Source organism: Podarcis erhardii (genome assembly GCF_964252035.2).
Source record: "Podarcis erhardii genome assembly, chromosome: 9".
Lineage (NCBI taxonomy): Eukaryota > Metazoa > Chordata > Lepidosauria > Squamata > Lacertidae > Podarcis > Podarcis erhardii.
In genome coordinates this window covers 50,549,765-50,564,088 of record NC_138512.1, presented here as the reverse complement: position 1 = coordinate 50,564,088, position 14,324 = coordinate 50,549,765, and the positions used below count along the sequence as shown (strand labels likewise).

Here is a 14,324-nt window from a genome sequence, read left to right as displayed (position 1 = left end):
GTTTCTCCATTCCTGATCTCACCTACTTGTGCCACCATCACATGTGTGAGCTCCTTCCCCACAGAGGTGCATCTAGCAACTTTGGTGTACAGCTTTCACTGAAGATTCACCTCTTTGTCCTTGGCTTTGACAGCTAAGGTGTTTTGTTTTGTGGGATCCACCGCTTTTGCTGAAATTATACAGTTAGGTTCCACTTGGAATGGTTTTACTCTCTTTATAATCGCTGTTCAGAATGAGGAACTGACTATTGTCAAATGTATACTTGCAAGTTAGCAAAAGGCATGTCCATCAGATCCACATCTCTTAGCTACTCCTAGGTGTACACCCAACGAAGCAATTGCTGCAACAGTGAGGCCCCTCCCCCAAACTTGGCTTATGTATCTCCCCCACCCAAGCTGCGCACAAGCAGGCAAAGACTATGCCCCCATGCATCCTGCTTCTGCTCCTCTCTCTTCAGTCCTCTCCTGGTCCCAGGAGACAATGGGGGCAGGAGGAGGAGCTGTGGAAGCCCTTGGCTCTACCCCAGCCTCACCTCTCCCTCCCTCCTCCTGCACCCATTCTTCCCTCTCCAGTCCTGCAGCTCTTCTCTCAGCTGTTCTCCCAGTTCACTGATTCCTTCTTCCAAGTCAAGTCTCCAACCCCTCTTCTCCCGGTGCCCACTCCACAGAATCTTCTTTTTTTTAAATAATTTTTATTAAGAATTTCAACATAACAAATTATCAAAACACATCACCTTCATCCCATTTCCCCTCCCCCTCCCCAAGAAAGACCCTCCCTCCCTCTCCTCAAGACTTCCCTCACCTCCTCTCTCTGATTTTTCAACACATGTTATTTTCTGCATATTATAAAATTATAAAGATCCTTAAATTATCTGTCTATTATATTAACAATAAATTTGTGTATGTTTATTCAAAACCTGCCAAGGAGTCCAGTTCATTTTGTTGATTTTATAAGTAATTTGTAAAAGGTTTCCATTCTTCTTTAAAGTCACACTTGTCCTTGTCTCGCAGTTTGTACGTCAATTTCGCCAGTTCTGCATAATCCATCAATTTCTCTTGCCACTGTTCTTTTGTCGGGATTTCCTCATTCTTCCATCCTTGTGCTATTAAGACTCTTGCTGCCGCCGTTGTCGCATACATGAATAAGTTCTTTATTTTCCTTGGCAGGTCTTTTCCTACAATACCTAACAAAAATGCTTCTGGTCCCACTCCACAGAATCAAGCCACCACGCCAGTTCCTGGCAGGTATCAGTGCCTACTAGTCATGATGGCTATTGGAGGTTGTATGCCCCTGAATGCCATTTGCTAGGAACTACAAGTGGGGAGAGGTCTATGGCTCTCTGGTCCTGTTTGTGGGCTTCCCATGGGCATCTGTCCATGGGACAAGGCTATCAATCTAACCCAGTGACCGTTGCCACCTCCAGCATGGACTCCCAGTTCATACTGACTATGCCAGGTTGATTTGTGACTCTAAAACGAGATGGCCCTGTGTACTTTTGGAGGAAGAGCGGGACACAAATATATTTCCCTGCCCTTAGTCTATGGAAAGAACTGTGACTTTGTGGCAGTGATTCCAGCCAATTTAATTCAAGGAATGTGCTTTGCTGTTACAAAAACCTTGGGTCATTTCTGTGACGGACAAAGAACATCAATCAAGTTTGTGTTTCGAAGGAAAGTTTTGAAACATCGTAGAATCATCAAAGGGAGCTTGAGGATAATCTACTCCAACCCCATGCGATGCAGGAATAGTCAGCTGTCCCATACAGGGATAAACCTGCAACCTTGGTATTATCAGCACCAAATTCTAACCAACTGAGCTATGCAGGCTGTTGGTCCAAAGGTAGGATATATTACAATGTGTGTGTGTGTGTGTGTGTGTTAATTAACATGTTCAGAGTATCGACTGAGGGAGTAGCTGAGGACAGATGAAAATCGCTGTAGACGTGACCTTGCCAGTGATCTCGGCATGTTCACGTTGATTAGAACATTTGATAAGCGATTGACTTTCTAGCCTGAGCCGTTGTAGATCTTATCATCAAAGTACTGCTACATATGGCAGTGGAATTGTTGTCAGGTTGTTAATTAATTGGGGTCACTTAGGAAATAAAAAACCAAACCCCAATATCCTGTAAATCCTGGGCTTTTATCTTTTCTTTCTTCTTCTTTCTTTTTAAAAAGTAGTTTCACACACACACACACACACACACACACACAGCAGGATGGAAACTTAAGTGGCTGTTACTGTCATAAACTGTCCATGCCATAAACTGCCCATACCTGAAAGTATGTAAAGTATTGCACTTGGGCAAAAAAAATGAGAGGCACAAATACAAGATGGGTGACACCTGGCTTGAGAGCAGTACATGTGAAAAGGATCTAGGAGTCTTGGTTGACCACAAACTTGACATGAGCCAACAGTGTGACGCGGCAGCTAAAAAAGCCAATGCAATTCTGGGCTGCATCAATAGGAGTATTGCATCTAGATCAAGGGAAGTAATAGTGCCACTGTATTCTGCTCTGGTCAGACCTCACCTGGAGTACTGTGTCCAGTTCTGGGCACCACAGTTCAAGATGGACACTGACAAGCTGGAACGTGTCCAGAGGAGGGCAACCAAAATGGTCAGAGGCCTAGAAACGATGCCTTATGAAGAACGGCTAAGGGAGCTGGGCATGTTTAGCCTGGAGAAGAGGAGGTTAAGGGGTGATATGATAGCCATGTTCAAATATATAAAAGGATGTCACATAGAGGAGGGAGAAAGGTTGTTTTCTGCTGCTCCAGAGAAGCGGACACGGAGCAATGGTTCCAAACTACAAGAAAAAAGATTCCACCTAAACATTAGGAAGAACTTCCTGACAGTAAGAGCTGTTCGACAGTGGAATTTGCTGCCAAGGAGTGTGGTGGAGTCTCCTTCTTTGGAGGTCTTTAAGCAGAAGCTTGACAACCGTATGTCAAGAGTGCTCTGATGGTGTTTCCTGCTTGGCAGGGGGTTGGACTCGATGGCCCTTGTGGTCTCTTCCAACTCTATGATTCTATGATTCTATGAAAGCACAAAGTCATTCACTGATTGAATGTCAAGCTACTACAAGATTAGCATTGCAATGCTTGATCTCTTAAAAAAGAACATTTGAAATCTTTGCGAAAGCCAAGTAACTGCTTTGTGACAGACAAGGCCTGCTTTGTCAGTACAAGCTTCCTTCTGCTTCCCACATCACTGATTTTCTATATGGTCCAGGTATATACCAGGATGGCGGTACTTGTGTTTTCTGGAGCCAATATATTTGCAAGCCATTTCCAATTAAAACAGTAAACCTCTCTCCGAGGTTATATTGCTTTCTGTCATACTGGTCTCTCTAACCAGCTCTAGCCAGATATTATACAGAGAGCATTAATATATAGCATCTCTATAGCACATTCAGGTGTTCAGTGCCAACGTATATTTTCTCAGTTATCCTTACAAAAGCCTTACAAGCCTGTTTTATCAAGACTGGAGAACCTCCAGACCAAACTAGACCCAACAGGAATCCTAATTTGGCCCAAGAGGCAAATCCTCACAAGCCAAACCCAATCACCTTACACCTGATGTCATCTATGGCAGCCATTGTGTGGCAGGTTGCAATGAAATGAGCGGTGTGGAAATAATCACATCATTAATTGTCTTAAATTTGAAAATGACATAAAATAGCAGACAATGAAATGAGTAACTTTGTATTTGGCAGAAATCAAATTGCAGGAGAATGGAAACAGCACTGATTGTGACAGAGACAGATTGGAACAGAAATCCCTAGTTGCCACTGACTTCTAGGACTATATACCGCAGCCAAATTCTTTAGCACTGTTATGATGGAGAGGAGAGGTGCAACTATGCCAAAGGAGAAGGAGATCTAGACTGAGCTGGCCACTTCTGATTCTTCCTCACTGTGCCCACAACTCCATTGTTTCTCTCTTCTTTTCCCGTTGTTATAGCTACTGCCGATACACTGGCGCATTAAACTTGCTCCAGTGTATCATCATCACTATACTTCTTCCTGCTAGAAACTAGAGATACATTAGCACTGTCGTAGAGGATTTAGCTGCAGCCCCACTTTCAACCAGGTAGTCATGTAATCATTGGTAAAGTGAGTCATGAAATTAGCCATCTAGGGCTTGCCAATCAGAAGGTCGGCAGTTCAAATCCCCATGACGGGGTGAGCTCCCGTTGCCTGGTCCCTGCTCCTGCCAACCTAGCAGTTCAAAAGCACGTCAAAGTGCAAGTAGATAAATAGGTACCGCTCTGGCGGGAAGGTAAACGGTGTTTCTGTGCACTGCTCTGGTTCACCAGAAGTGGCTTAGCCATGCTGGCCACATGACCTGGAAGCTGTCTGCGGAGAAACGCCGGCTCCTTCAGTCAGTAAAGCGAGATGAGCACTGCAACCCCAGAGTCATCTGCAACTGGACTTAACTGTCAGGGGTCCTTTACCTTTTTTAAAGCAGTTTAGAACTAAGAGTTATAACAAACTAACACTCAGTCCCTTCCATCACCTACACAAGGCAAAACCTTTGCAATAACCATTTAGCTAAAACTTTGGCCACAATGCTTAAATCACAAGACAATCAAAAACTGTCAGCAACATATATATTGAGATCACCAGGTCGAGGGATAATAAAAAAATCGCACAGGTACATAGAGGACTGTAAAGACATTAACAGCACCTGCTGTTATGGCAAATCAACTTTTATGTTTTAATCTGGACCACAGTGTGCAGATGTATTTTGATCAATTTGTTCATATCAAAAGTTTCCTATTCAACTCTATTCCTACCAAGCAAATGCTGGTCTGATACCTGAGCAGGTCACCCACAAACATACCACAGGCAGCAGGAGCTCCAGGTTTTTCCAGTGATGCACAAATTGTATAAAGCCCAGAGAGACCAATGGCCACACAAATTCTCTACCATATATATTTAAATCCATACTACAGTATAAGGCATACTGTCCAACTATTTAACCCCTTGTTTTCAACAGATATTGTGCTGGCTTCAAGGTTGTATTTTATCTCAAGGCTTAGTCCAAGAGTAGCCCATTGTACTCCACATCAAGCTGCTCTTGAAAAGAAAGGGAGATTGCAGGACTCAAGTACCAACTAATGATAAGGATAGAAGTTGGAAGATGTGAGAGACAGGAAGACACCAGGACAGAAATGGAAGATATGTACTGCACACCTGAGGGTGATAAAGCAAGTTGCTTAGGATCTCTCTCCGGGAGCAGAGAGGAAAGTTCTTGGACTAAATTAAGGACTAAAAAGAAAAGAGGACAACCATTCTTTGATTGTTTAAGAAAAGTGTGTTACTTTGTATCTTGTAACATTTGTTTGTAACTATTTTAGGAATGCTTCCAGTAAAGCTCTGAAATTCATTCTTGTGGTGAAGAGCTTATTCATTTCTGTTCTGCACAAGGTCCAGATCATGGATTCTGTTGCAACATCATACTAGCCATGATGACTATGATTTGCTCCACAGTCAGAGGCAGTAATGTTGCTGAATACTGGTTGCTGGAAACCGCTGGGGAGGGGGGGAGGAATGTTCTTGTGCTCAGGTACTGTTTGCAGGTTTCCTAGTTGGCCACTTTGAGAACAGGATGCTGCACTAGATGGTCCTTCGATCTGAACCAGCGGACTCTTCTTATTGCCCTTAAGAACTTATGTTTGCAATCCTAAAAAGAATTTACTTGCAAGTTCCATTCAATCAACAGGATTCACCTTATGGCTAAACTGCTAGTTATAAACTCTTGCTCCAACCATCTTGAATTACAATCTTGAGAGCAACTGCCACTAAACTGGTCCCAAGGAAACATGCATAGGAGTAGGGTGCATGGCATGCCTAATTTTCTCAGATGTGTACCTGCTTGAAGAGGCTTGCATTTTCTGGAAACTCATATGAACAGCTGTTAGGGATGGTACAATCTGATGCACTTTTGCAGATGTGTTCAAGTCTATTAAAATTTAATTTTCATGGCCTTTGAAGCTTAGAGGCTTGAAAGGGAGGCAAAGGGAAACACACAAAACAAAGACTGGGAAAGGACAACATGAGATGTTTCATGCAAATAAAACCTCTGTGCACTGCAAACAGGCAATTATTTGCCTGGACTTTCATCAGATACCTTTGCTAGAGAGGTAGCTCCCTTCTCTGCTACAGATGGAGAGGAAGCAGATAATAGACAAGAAGTTCCAGACAGCATTTCCTCCCCTTTCTGTTACCTCTCCCCTTGCATATACCTCCAGAATGTAACAGACATTTCTCTTTTGTACCATGAACAAAGGCAGTATGATTACCAAAGGATTTGCCTGCTTTACACCAAAGGTGAATCCGTATAAGGCTTTTGATATGATAACATTTGTAGAGTTACTGGTATAACGCATAGGCACAATTACAGCCAGATGCCTAACTTGTATACATGTGGCAGAATTCTGCGATTCACCCTCCACATATTTCTGGGCTCCCAACTCCCCTCAGCCCCAGTGAACATCGATTATGGGAATTGTAGTTCAAAACATATACAGAATACCACATTTGCTACCTTTGAGCTATAGCATTCCATGGCTTGTGCCACCAAGCTTGATCTGTTTCAGAGCACAGAGATGCACCAAGCCACATTTTTCTTTGGCATGAGTCCAGGGACAGCTTTTACTCAAACTTCAGGAGTACAGTCCTTAAATGTTTTAAGATACACAATAATGTTTTTCTTGAGTCAAGATTGTCCAAGGGAGCTTGTGTTTCCTCCTTCACATGCAGCAGGTGGATTAGCTCACCTGTACAAATCTGGAGATCTACCCTATCAGCACGTTTCTTCAACACTGTTTAGAAAAATCTATAAACCCCTTAGTTTATAATAATACCTATAATAATACCTATGTGGTATACATAAAATATACACAATCCCATCCTCAGGATATATATTGCAATCTGGACTGCAGAAGTAGATCTGCAGGAAATGTGAATTGCTGAAATGTAATGTACCACAACAGGAGTTGGGACACTCATTTTCCAATCCCACAACCACCAGCAGCAGCTTGAGGCAAATATTGCAGGTAAAATGAAAAAATAAAATAAAAATACTTTGCTTTCTTTATGCTTTCTTTATGTGCACAGGGGATAGAAGATGCTGTTTGTGTGCAGTGTCAAGGCAAAAGATGCTCTTCTTGTCCCCAGGTTCATTGCTTTTCAGGCTCAAGTGCACCTCGGCAGCTGATGACCAGAAAAGCAATGCCTAGACTATTCACTCACCTTAAGACCCGTATCATATATTTGGCATATGTTGTCTATATGTTAAAGGCCACTGAGAACACAAAACACATTTCAGAAGTATATTTATGAAGGTATTAGGTGCGCAAATGAAGCGTTCTGTCACAGCTGTGGGTAAATTCATTTATAATGCACAAGCATCTCTTGAGGACAGCACAAGTCTTTCGGGTTCCTTCCAAGAGTGTTTGTTTTTTTCCAGGCAAATTGCACCTCAGTTGTTCCACAACAGTCATGATACTTAACTACCCACCTTTTCCAGCTGGCCCTAAACAGGTTCAGAAACTAAGCTGACTTGTGACGGGACGACGAAAAGTGAGGCCGGAAGGCTGGTGCCGCAGCAATTTAGGCTGCTAAACACGCCCCCTCGCAGGCACCTGGTTGGGTACCTGCCCATGGGCGTGGGCGCCAGCCAGGTGAGTGGGAGGCAGGGGGCTAACACCCCCTGCTTGAGGCGGAGTCTGGCTCCCGACCACAACCACTTCCCTCTCTTGCAGGAGGAGAGTCTTTACAGTATTATTATGCATACAGTCTCTCCAAATGTCCTAAGCACATACAGTATTTAAAGTAGTGCGTATCCTTTCAAATAACTTCAATTAGCAATACACAGGCTCAATCCTGCATCTGCATGTAGCCTTATTCATTCTGCATGTGGGCCTAACACTGGTGTCCATTTCAAAAGAAACCTCTTTACATCCTAGTTTAATAGCAGTTTCTTTTTTAAAAAAAGAGAGAGAGATCTACAAGTTAAGAGTTGAGGCTACAATATTTTCTCAAAAGGCAGAATGGCTTTCAATGATTTCCACCATTTTTAAAAAAGAAAGTGAGAAAAGACACTGAACTCATGTAAACACAGTTTATTCTCCACAGTACAAGGCCTGCTTTTGATACATGATCATGTGGGGGTCCTCCACACACAACAAAACAGCTGGAAGTCTTACGCTGGAATTAGACCTATCAAACAGGATCTCCAAACATTCAGGTATGAAGTCTCTCCATATGATTAAGAGATGCTTATGAACATTAGCACTGTCGTGCACAAGTACTGTTAAGAGCCACAACAAAATCCCTAGAACTTTCTCTCAAAAGAGTCCAAAGTTATGTCTCTTATCAAGAAAGCTGCAGTAAATCCTGTCTTTCCACATGGCTGAAAACCAGCCCAGAGAGTTGGGCTATCAAAGTCAACTATTGTAAAACATTTGACAGTCAGTTCCCATTATGGTGCAAACATCCATTGCCTCCTTCATATACCTCCATACTTTGAGATCTCCTAACAAATGCTGTTTGTGATATTATTCATATTTAGACTTTAAAGCACACAAGTTTCAGGTTTCTAACAAGTCTGTGCAAAACACATACTATTCTTGTTTTCAATGTAACCAGATTCAAATCTTCATTTTTAGTATGTGCTTTCCCCTCCTCCCCGAAAGAACTTTTACAGGCATTCCAACAACAGAGCTTCAAGCTGCAGCTTTGTTTACAGGTATTTAAAAATGCAGTTATAGCACTTATACATGAGTAATAGTTGCAGCCAACAGATACTTCTCTTAGCTTTTAGAGAGACTGTAGCCCTTGAAATTCCAGGGTTTTAAACAATGATAACCTCCATCTCATGTTTTATTAGGCATAGTTGCTCTCAAATTAGCTTCCTCATCATTACTTACCAATGCTATTAAGCTGCTGCAATGACTGCTACTTTCATCCCACCGTGGCTTGCAGTTGTTTTATCCAAATATTAAAGAGCAGAGTTGAAAACTTGCATAATTCCTTTGCAGAATGGACAAGGTTCCACTTCTAATTCAATTTAACCAAAGCAACAGACCAGAAGAATGTACTGATGTTGTTTGACATTCATTTAGCACCAACGTGCTAGGTGCTGCATAAACATAAGTAGCAAGTCACTTTCCAAGAGAACTGTTGAAGAACAGTAATGTGATTCTACAATGGTTCAGAAAAGGGTTACAGACGGAAAATGCCTAGCAGATGAAGAGTGGAAGATACTTCTAGACATAGGAATGCGAGATAACAGGCACTTGAACAGGAGGAACTAGGAGAAGGACTAAGAAGGTAAACAGGAGAGTTGGAGCCAGCTGCTCCCTGGTGACTCTGCACAGCGGTTCTCTCTATTTCTGTGGTACAGCTCCCAACAACTTGGCAGATGTTTCCACCCAAAAGTGATACTGCCCCTCACCCCATCCAAAACTGAACCAGTTTTCTGGAGACTACAGGTGGATAACTACAGGTGGGAAACCATTAATAGCCCAATCTGAGCAACTCACATGAAACCACTGGAATCAACCACATAAGAGATTTCTAAGTGCAAGGCTGAGGCTGGATATGACATAGAACCAATATAAACAATTACTGAGAATAGTATAAAATGGGAGAGATGGGGGAAGAGTTTGATTTACCTTTATATTCCACCCCCTCAGTCTACTGAACTACCTCCTATCTTAAAATACTAACTATGGTAATATACCCTTTTGCCTCCATTTTAACAGTGGATGCTAGTATTCCCCTTGGCCTTTCTTATTCAAGTGAAGTGTTCTCTTTTATAGCACTAAATTAGGATCCCTCAAGAAGCCTGAAAATGCAGACAAAGGTAACAGGCTTTTAACACCATTAGTAACTTCCAATGCAGCATGTGAACACTGGAAAATTACCACATTTGTTTATACCAGCCTTTGCCAAACAGATGTTTTGGATGACAACTCCCATCAACTCCAGGTAGCATGACCAATAGTCAGGAGTGGTGGGAATTGTAGTCCAAGGTGACCCAGTTGGTATGAAAAGTTGGACTACCCTGAGTTAGATGATTACCCACAAGCCACAGAAGGGAACCTCTTACCACAGTAACTCAGTGACAGCAATACCAGCCAACATGGTGCTCTCCAATGCTGCTGGCACACATCTCCCTTCATCTCTCAACACTGGCCATGCTGGCTGGAGCTGATGGCAGCTATAATAGAAAACATCTGGAGAGTACCATGCTTGCGACCATTGGCTTATACCACCTTTGTAAACCAACCATCAGTAACACTACCTGCAGTAAGGAGGATACTACTTTTCCTGGATTTCTGATCAGGTGTTGATACAAAGTAAAGTTCTCTTTCATCAGAGTGACATTTTAGACATTCGATACATACCATGCTAAGGTGCCACTTGGTGAATAATGACTTGCATCCACCCACTATTAAAACAGCTTTTATGAAATTATGAGTGCTGGGCCTCAAATCAAGAATGCATTTCTTTGTGGCGTTATTTACACAGCCACCTATTTCACAGAAACAGTTTAACTGAGTAAGTAACTGCACAGCCGCTGGAACTTTTTAAAAAATTCAATGAAACCTTCAGCTTTCATAAAATACTCTTGAGAAACTAACCCCTAAAAAAAAACCCTATTAGGTCAGTCTTGCTTATTTAACAGACAGTATACTAAATTAACTCTAATTAGATGAGCTTGGCAAGTTCATGAGCAGCATTTATTCTTTTCACACATTCCCAAGGCATTGCTTCTCGTGTCTTATCTCCCCCTGCAGGTTTCTCGTTCCTATATTCCCAAAGGAATGATTTCAGGTTTTAGACACAAGGAAAGGCTTCACACATGGGGGAATGAAACCCTTGTTAAACTCTCATGTCAGCCCTTCAACCTCCTTCAAAATCCTAGTTCCTGTACTGCTTCCCAGCTACAAGACCTGGAAGGTATCATAGTAAAGGACCAAAAAAGAAAAAAAAAAAGAAAAAAAAAAGGGGGAGCTCAATCTTTTTTTATGCTAACCAATACGGTGGTGCCTCGCAAGACGAAATTAATCCGTTCCGTGAGGCTCTTCGTATAGCGATTTTTTTTGTCTTGCGAAGCAAGCCCATTGACAGCTTAGCGGATTAGCGCTATTAGCGGTTTAGCGGCTTTTAGCGGATCAGCTGATAAGCGGCTTATCAGCAGATCAGCTGATAAGCAGCTTAGGGCTTAGGAAAAGGGGGGGTAAGGGAAAAAACCCCGCAGGAACTCGCAAGACATTTTCGTCTTGCGAAGCAAGCCCATAGGGAAATTCGTTTTGCGAAGCGCCTCCAAAACGGAAAACCCTTTCGTCTAGTGGGTTTTCCGTCTTGCGAGGCGTTCGTCTTGCAGGGCACCACTGTATAGGATTTCCCATGTTGCATAAAGCCTAATCTTTTTAGAGGCATCAAGTTATAGTTGGAAGTAATTTATGGCATCACCAAGATGAAACTAAATTGATTAAATCCCTCAATAACCACAACCTCACACATTTCGTTTTGTTTTTGATACGCTTGTTTCTAGACTTCCCCAAAAGTTCCAAGTCAGAAGTAGTTCACAACACCAGCAAGAAAACCTGTGTCTTTAAAATCAGGGCCTCTTGTCAATACAACCATGGAATCAGTTTCCTTTATGTTATATGAAAAAGAAAAAACCTCTTCCACTTTATTCCCCTCCTCCTGCCCCTTCTAAAGCCTGTTTCCAATTACTATGCAATCTTTGGAAGATGCCAACCTGGAATGTGTTTCCAAGTGTATATTGTCTGGCAGCATCTTCTATAAATGGGTATTTTCCATACGGGCCACTGGAACAATTCATGCAGAGAGACAATACCATGTGAGAGATAGGTTTTACCTGTTTTTTATGGCGGGCTGTGTTTTTATCTGATCAGGAGATATGAAGGAAACAGATACAGAGTGGGTGTTTTTTTGTTTGATTTACCTTTTAAATGCTTCAGCTGGGTTTCTCTCACACTCCCCGGGCTGCAAGAGACTTTGAACAGCAGGATCTCTCAGTTTGTCCTCGAATCCCTGAATCAGTCCACTACGACAGATTTGGGCCACTAACCCTCTAATAAAGCCTCCCACACAGAGAGTGTCCGAGTCCTGAGCCCTGCAGAAGTGGAAAGCCAGGGCTTGGTGTTGTAAACCCCTTTGCAGACTGGCAGGTGAGCTGGGCCACAGTAATTCAGTACAGAGGGCTGTTTTGCCACTACCCGGCCCTCCTACCAGCAACACTCCCCAGGCAGCTCCCTTGCCAGGGACGACGCAAGTATTAGTCCCAGAGTTCAGCACAACGGATGGTTTGTTGGCAGTGCTGTTGCTGCAGCTCGTCTTTTCCTGCAGGCAGTGCTGAAGCTTGTGAAAAACCCACTCTCTACAATAAAACTGTTTCCCCTGCAGCAAGCTGGTCTGAGCCATTTTACAGACTTTCTTCTCTGGGACAGGTCAGAAACGACAGCACATCTTTAAAAGTTGCACTTAAGGCAGGTCCTTAAATCCAAGTCGACAAGTGCGCAGCATGGAGCTTGGTCACTGGGCAATGCAATCCGCGAACCTTTCATCCCCTCACATAATGGTCAGTAGCATCTTTGCAAAGCCGAAGAGGCATCTTTCCATCCAAATGCTCTCCTGATTAGCACATGGTGTATTGCTGATCATCCGATTTAGAAATAAAGCTACGTTTGATACCAAGGCTCAGAAATACTTCTCATATGGCTTAAAAGGTCATGCAATGCCATGGCTACAGCTGCAGCTTACAGCGCTGCATTTCCCTCTAATACAGATGATACATCTAAAAAAGCTGAGTTGCTAACACGCACGGTTCCTGCATGTTCTCTGTGCCTCTCTAGGTTTCCAGTCATTCAAAAATACGTGGCTTTTATAACCCCCTTCAAAACGCCGCCCACATCAAGATGCGGCACTTGTCAAAAAAAGGCTTCTTTTCTGTTCCGTGAATGTTTACTGAAAATGTATGGATCTGCCTTGTATATCGAGAAGTGGTTCACTGGAGTCTGTGCAAGCTTCTGTGGTCCAAGGAAGCCCTTCAAATTATGACACACCGTGTCTCCAGTGAGATGGAAACACTCAAACTTCTTGCGCAGAAGGAGACATTCAGCAAGTGCTTTCTTTGCAGTCTCATGGTCTACTCTCACACTCCAGGTGTCTCAACTGCAGATGTCAAAACACTCCCATTTCTGCCCAGACCTGAAATTAAGCACCACAAACACTTGTTAGCTGACATGCACCAGGGTATTCCACTCTTAAGTAAATCAACTGAAGCCAGTTTCTTATTAGGGCACAAAAATAAGAAAGAACCTAAGAAAGAATTCACTTTATGCACACTACGTACTGCTTTTCTTAGTGTCGGAGGAGCAAAAAAAGCACAAAAACCCCAACAATGCCCTACTAGCACTGGCTAGATTCACATTTGTGCCCTTTTTGAGCAAGATAGGTGACCTTGAAGCCACAAAAGAGCCCCCTATCCAATTCTGAAAACTGATATTCATCCAAGGACCCTCCTATCTTCTTCTCTCCCCTCCCCCCCCCCCAAAAAAACTTGGTCATCTGAACCTCCCTTGTACCTGCTTCCTATTATGCCTACTGGTCCTGCCGCCCTCCAGCTTTTTCACAGCCGCCTTTGTTCAGGGCTCTGGAGCATCAGGAGCGAGACAGGAGCCACGTTTCCACTTACCGTCTTCTCTCTCTCTCTCTCCCCGCCCCCCTCCATCCCAAAAGTCCCCCGGCATTGTTGCTGGGCAGCGTGCTGCCGCTGTCATCGGCTCGGCTCCCCGCGGTTGGATCCAGCAGCCAGCGACGCGCTCGTTGCATTTGTCCTCGGCTTTGTCTCTCCCCCGACCCCCCCCCCCCCGGGCGTCCCGCACGGCTGGGCTTCCTGTTTCAGCCGATAGCCGAAAGAGAGGAGAAGATTCAGCAGGATGCAACGACCCCTTTCCTAGGGAAGCCTCCCCGGTTGCAGAGCCTTGAAGTCTTTAAGCTTAGGGGGAAAGAATGGGGAACAAGGAAAAGCGGACTCACTCGAGCCAGCGAGCGCTTGGCCCGCCTGCTCGCTTCCCAGATCCTCCGCTCCAGAGAGACACACGCCCGCCCTCCCTCCCTCCTCCGCCCACCCCACCGCAACGGAGGGGACACGCACGCAGCAGCGCCCCACGGCACAAAGATCCCCGCCCGCCACTCCGATCGCTTCAGCCCCCACCCTCCATCGCTGCACGGGAGTTGCATGCTCCGGGAGGAGGGCGTCCCGCCGCGGCCTCG

General features: G+C 43.9%; 1 long non-coding RNA gene across 2 annotated transcripts in view; it reads right to left on the bottom strand.

Moving 5' to 3' along the window:
• Positions 1–14,324, bottom strand: part of LOC309350451 — a 685,906-nt gene that overhangs the window by 313,565 nt on the left and 358,017 nt on the right. The gene's annotated exons all lie outside the window — the stretch shown is intronic.